A 6,517-nucleotide genomic window follows, 5' to 3' on the forward strand; every position below is an offset into this window, starting at 1 on the left:
GATGAAAGGGTAAAGAAGATGTGCTGTATATATGTATATATATACACACATATATATGAAGATATTTATACTATGTATATATATGTGTGTATACACACACATGTATGTATACATATACATAGTGTATACATAGCATATACTATACTATATACATAGTGTACTATATACTATATACATATACATAGTATATATACTATAGCATACATACTATACTATAGTACATATACTATGTATATGTATACATACATATATACACACACATATATATACATATACACACATATATATCACATCTTCATATGTATGTGTGTATATATATGTATGTATATACACACACTCATATATATATATGTATATATATATATAGTATAAATATATATACAATAAAGTATCACTTAGTCATAAAAAAGAATGGGTGGAACTGCCATCTTCCAGTAATTTGCCAAAATGACCAACACAAAGGGAAAGAGAAGAGGTACCTGCTGTATGTTCCCTAGGCCTTTTAGAAAATATGGAGCTGTTCCTTTGGCCACATACATGTGAATCTACAAGAAAGGTGATATTGTGGACATCAAGGGATGTCCACTGCTCAAAAAGGAATGCCTCACAAATATTACTATGGCAAATCTGGAAGAGTCTACAATGTTTCCCAGTATGTTGTTGGCATTGTTGTAAACAAACAAGTTAAGGGCAAGATTCTTACCAAGAGAATTAATGTATGTATTGAGCATATTGAGCACTCAAAGAGCCAAAACAGCTTCCTGAAGTATGTGAAGGAAAATGATCAGAAAAAGAAGGAAGCCAAAGAGAAAGGTACTTGGGTTCAGCTGAAGAACCAGCCTGCGCCACCCAGAGAAGCATACTTTGTGAGAACCAGTGGAAAGGAGCCTGAGCTGCTGGAACCCATTCCCTATGAATTCATGGTATATGTGTAAAAATAAATAAATAAATAAATAAATAAATAAATAAATAAATAAATAAACAAACAAACTCAAGATTGTAAAAAAAAGAAAAAAAAGAATGAAATATTGCCATTTGGGTCAATATGGATAGACCTAGAGGGAATTATGCTAAGTGAAATAAATCCAGCAGAGAAAGACAAATACCATGTGATTTCACTTATACGTGGAATCTAAAAAGCAAAACAAACAAACAAAAAAGAAATAGACTCATAGATACAGAGAACAATCTGGTGGTTGCCAGAGGGGAGGGACTGGAGGGATGGGCAAAATAGGGGAAGGGTATAAAAAGGTACAACCTTTCAGTCGTAGAATAAATAAGACATAAGGATACAATGTACAACATAGGGAATACAGTTAATAACATGTAACAACTTTGTAAGGTGACAGATAATGGCTAGACTTATTATGACGATCGCTTTGCAATGTATATAAATGTTGAATCACTATGTTGTACACATGAAACTAATATAATATTGCATGTCAACTATACTTCAATAAAATTAGGAAGAAAAAAAAAGATATCATGTCCATCCTGACACCAAAAGGTCAGTAGACAGTGAAACTGAGACTAATATTCAGGACTCTTGATTTCTAGTCTATTTTTACTCCTCATACTGTCTCCAAGCTGTTAGGATTCCTTATCATCTGAAAATGCCTCCAGAACTGTGAATTAATTAACCTGACATAGTAGGAGACTTTGCAAATCTCTGTACTTTATAATAAGTGTTCTCATGCCTATAGAGAAATATAATAGGCTTCATTTTCTAGTACTTTTATATATTTTTCCACTAGGCAGTACATTATCTATGATAATGAACTCTCATGTTTTATTGCATGTACCAACAACTCAGTAAACTTACTGTACTCTGGGGTTTTAAGCACCTTGAATAGTCTTCTGACTAATTAATTATTGAGCTAACTGCTTGTAGTTCAAAAAAGACATAATATCTTTCCAAGTCTTACAATAAATTTTTTACCTAAGGATAAATATAAAAGATTAAATAGCAAATCTCTTATTGTTTCATGATTCTTATAACACTTCAGCCACTCAGAAGGCACTGTATCTACAAAATGAGTTAGGACAATTGATTTATTAAGTTCCTTTCCATTTTTATGTATGGAACATATTGAATATCTTCAAATAAGGTACTCCAGGGAAACTCCTATTAGGATGCTCAGGAAAGTTTGAAATCTCTAAGGCTGCTTTAGAAAGTTCCATGTTATGCCATATGGTTTTCCAGAATTCTTAGATTATTATAAGATTCCCAGGAGCCTGTGAGGCAGATCAGAAGTCTAAGTAGAATCTGGATCCCTTCTGCCACTCTGTGTGTACTTTTGACTTTCAGAAACTTGATTTAGTTCAAGTTAGCAAACACTTACTGTATACCAGATACTGGGTAGAGCTGGCTGCATAAAGATGGAGAATATAAGACCTCTACCTTTAAAGTATATTATTAATGAATAGGAAACATAGGCAGGTAAGCAAATAAATTAAGTATGGTAAGTATAACAGAAATATGCACAAGATGGGGTGTCTCAGTTGGCTCAGTCATGACCGACTTCATTCAGGTCATGATCTCACAGTTCATGGATTTGAGCCCTGAATAGGGCTCTGTGCTGACAGCTCAGAGTCTGGAATCTGCTTTGGATTCTGTGTCTCTCTCTACCCTTCACCCACTCACACTCTGTCTCTCTCTGTCTCAAAATAATAAACATTAAAAAAAATTTTTTTTAAAAAGGAAATGTACATGATAGATGGGTGGCAAAGAAAGGATTTTGAAGCTATGCAAACAGCTTCCACACTGAGCCCCATTTATCTCACTTCTTTATCTGGAGCTGTTTGGGGATAGGAATCACATTTATTCCACAGAATGTTCTACCTACTTATAAAGCACTAAATATACAAACTAGTATGCTGAGGTTTCCTTAGGATGTAACCTATCATCTTGGTGTTTCAGACCCTGAAGATAATTGGGGTAGTCCACTTAAAAGATGCTTTTAATAACCCTTGACTTTAGAATTGGATACTCGGTTGGACATGCTTTCCTTTTATAAACAAATCACTTGAAGACAAACCATTAGAGTATATCTTTTCATGGTTTTATCAAATATTTCCTTTCAAAAATAGTGTAAGGTATGAAATAGGGCATAAGTTATTGATACAAAAATATATTAATTAGGGTTTAGTTAGGAATACAGATGCCATGCTAACTATTTTGAATGGAGAGAGTAATTTAAAATACAGAAGTACAGATTTGTGAAATGTTTGAAAGGGTTGAAGAAGCAGAGATCAAAATGCTACCATTGAGAATGTCAGCTTCTTGCAGCATAAAAGTGGAGGATTCCCAGAAAAATCCCTGGAAACTGAGGGAAACTGCAGATGCCACCTGAGAATAATGATTTGTCTCTCCCTCTTTATCCTTCTAAGTCTTCCTCAGATGCTTTTCATTGGCAGAAACTCACTGGAAACAATACAGGAAACAGGATTCCAGGAGAATTAGATTCAATTTTCTCCCTCACCTTTCAGTAGATGTTATACAGGACTTACGTTGAATTGATAACAGATCTATCATATGCCTGCCAAAAGCACCCTATGACCCTGGACATAAACCTATAAATTGGACTACAAATTTGCTTTTTATTAATTTTATTATGGTTTCCATATTTATATTATAATTTCAACAGAACATATGTATAAAGATAGCTAAAAACTACCATATACATGACAAGCCACTTAAGAATGGCCACTTTAGTGCCGTATAGGAAAGTGACAGTATATAAAAGGGTTCAGAGCATAAACAGATGAGTCTAGACCTATACTTCAGGTCCATCCTTACCATTGATCGGTTGCATAATTTGGAGCAAGATATTTAAACTTTTTTTTTTCAACGTTTATTTTTATTTTTGGGACAGAGAGAGAGCATGAACGGGAGAGGGGCAGAGAGAGAGGGAGACACAGAATCGGAAGCAGGCTCCAGGCTCTGAGCCATCAGCCCAGAGCCTGACGCGGGGCTCGAACTCACGGACCGCGAGATCGTGACCTGGCTGAAGTCGGACACTTAACTGACTGCGCCACCCAGGCGCCCCAAGATATTTAAACTTTTTAATTCTTGGTTTCCACATCCAAAAAATGGGGATAATAATTTTCAAATTGCTTGGGCAGATGAAAATAGATAATGCATAAAGAGTACTTAGCAGAGAGCTTCATACATATTTAGTAAGCACTCAGTAAATGACAGAATGCTGTTATCATTATTATCCTCATCACCATTATCATATTGTTAAGTAAAGCGTAAATCATTTGATACTCAACCTGATACTTAGTCTGAAAATATGAAAAATTTGGAATAAAGTGAAAATCTTTAGAGGAAATTAAAGCACAAACTGAGGTGTATTTTTTCAGGAGAGTGGAGTGTGAAGATACTAAGTAGAATGTTAGCCAATTAAGGAGGGGTGTCTGTGTGTGTGTGTGTGTACGTGTGTGTGTTCATATTTCAAAGGATGTCATGAACAGCAAGGAAAGCATATTCAAGCTCATAAATGTGTGAGAATAAGATATTTTGGGGAAACTGGAAATAGTTTAGCTGAAGTTTAAAGTTTGATAAAAGGCAGTGTCCTAGGTTCTCCAGAGAAATAGAACCAGCAGGCACACCCACATTGGAAAAGGTAACTGGCTTTATCAGTTCACTGATTCAAATGCTAATCTCATCTTGAAACACCATCACAGAAACATCCAGAATAATAATGTTTAACCAAACATTGGGCATCTAGTGGCCTAGTCAAACTGACATGTAAAATTAACCATCATAGGCAGGAATTAAGGAGAAACAAGGACAAAACAATATACACAATTTACCAATCATGAAGCATGCTGAAGAGTTTGGATTTTATCTTAAATGCAAATAGAAGCCAATAGAGAATATTTTTGGTGGGTTATTGGCAATATCAGATGTGGTTTAAGAAAGATCCATCTGTTTAGTGGGTGAAGAATGAATTATGGAGGAGAGACTTGAATCAGAGAAATTAATTACCATAATTAATTTAGACAAGAAATGATGATGGCTTGAACTCAAACAATGGCAGTGGAAATGGGGAGGAGATGGTAAATGAACTAAACTCTAGAGAAGTTGGGGGTGGAGGCAGGAGCACTATTACCAAAAAAGAAGTCAGGAGTGACACCATGTTTTTGTCTTTAGTTGAACGTAGTACCACTCAGATATTCAGAGAGAGGGAACAGTAATGTGAAGGATCAGAACAAGCTTGGCCTGGCCAAGAGAACAAGCCACAGGCTATCACGGTAGAGGTACCTGGACAATGTAGCTGAGAAGACATATCTAGGCTGAAGATTTAAAATTGGAAATCATTTGGCTATAGGATGATTGTGGGAGTGGACAACCCCTTTCTGGAAAATATATAGAATAAGAAAAGCGGCCATAGATGGGCAATAAGGAAGAGGGCAAAGAGGGAAAGATAGGGGATGAAAGATGGTGAGTGGCAAAATTTGAGCCCTGTGGTTTTTTTGTTTTTGTTTTTTGGGGTTTTTTTACATTTACTTATTATTGAGAGACAGAGAGAGATAGAGCATGAGCATGGGAGGGGCAGAGAGAAGAGGAGACACAGAATCTGAAGCAGGCTCCAGGCTCTGAGCTGTCAGCACAGAGCCCAACGTGGGGCTCGAACTCACAGACCGTGAGATCATGACCTGAGCCAAAGTCGGACGCTTAACCGACTGAGCCACCCAGGTGCCCCAAGCCCTGGTTTTAAAGAGTAAAAGCTTATGGAACAATTCCATAAGGGCTTCCAGGTACCATCTCAGAAAGGAATAAATACCAGAGTTCAGGGATTCTGAATGATTGGTCTCATAAAATTCTCCAAACTTTGTCACTGCTTCATTTGTGTCCTTTGATTTCCCCAATCCATGTCAGCGTGGTGATCATCAGTAAAGCTCTAGAATGAACGTATCTTTGTAATTATTTTGAGGGCGTAAGTAAGAAGATGATGGGAGACAGCATTTTCCCTCTGGCAGCCAGTTGTTGTGAGAACAGGAGCTCAAAGGATAAAGTAGAAAAGAGTAACTGAAATAAGGAAAGACAAGCATGCCGAGTTTGAGCTCCAAAGGAGAAAGAGCATTGACACTGAGCTCAGCACTTTCTTAAGAGTTTGGGTTTGAATCTAGGAGAAAGCTAAGGAATCCTGCAGATTTCCTTGTAATTATTATTGTAAAAAAGGAGACAGGGCAATGGAAACAAACTTTAGCCATGGGAAAAAAAGGGGGGCATTTGGTGGAAACATCCTTAGTGTCATGGTTTTTTAGAATCCTGATTGTGATGCATTTAGGTACAAAAGGGTAAGGGATCCCTAATCATATATTTTCTAATTTATCTATCCCTTGTAGAAGGATAGACTTGAATTGAAGAGGTAAAGATTCAGGTAACCCCTTGGCAGTTGGTTTCTGACATTTATTGCTGAAACCACCTTCCTTCCCATTTTTATGAGTATCTCCCCACCAAATAGGAAACCATATCTTACTCCTGGTTGTGGAAACTGGACTCCAA

At 36.6% G+C, this 6,517-nt stretch overlaps 1 pseudogene; it reads left to right on the forward strand.

The window, feature by feature from the left end:
* The first annotated feature begins 444 nt into the window (after nucleotides 1–444).
* Nucleotides 445–935, forward strand: LOC125150517 (60S ribosomal protein L21-like; annotated as a pseudogene).
* The last annotated feature ends 5,582 nt before the right edge of the window (nucleotides 936–6,517 follow it).

This window comes from Prionailurus viverrinus, chromosome D4 (genome assembly GCF_022837055.1).
Source record: "Prionailurus viverrinus isolate Anna chromosome D4, UM_Priviv_1.0, whole genome shotgun sequence".
NCBI classification, from domain to species: Eukaryota; Metazoa; Chordata; class Mammalia; order Carnivora; family Felidae; genus Prionailurus; species Prionailurus viverrinus.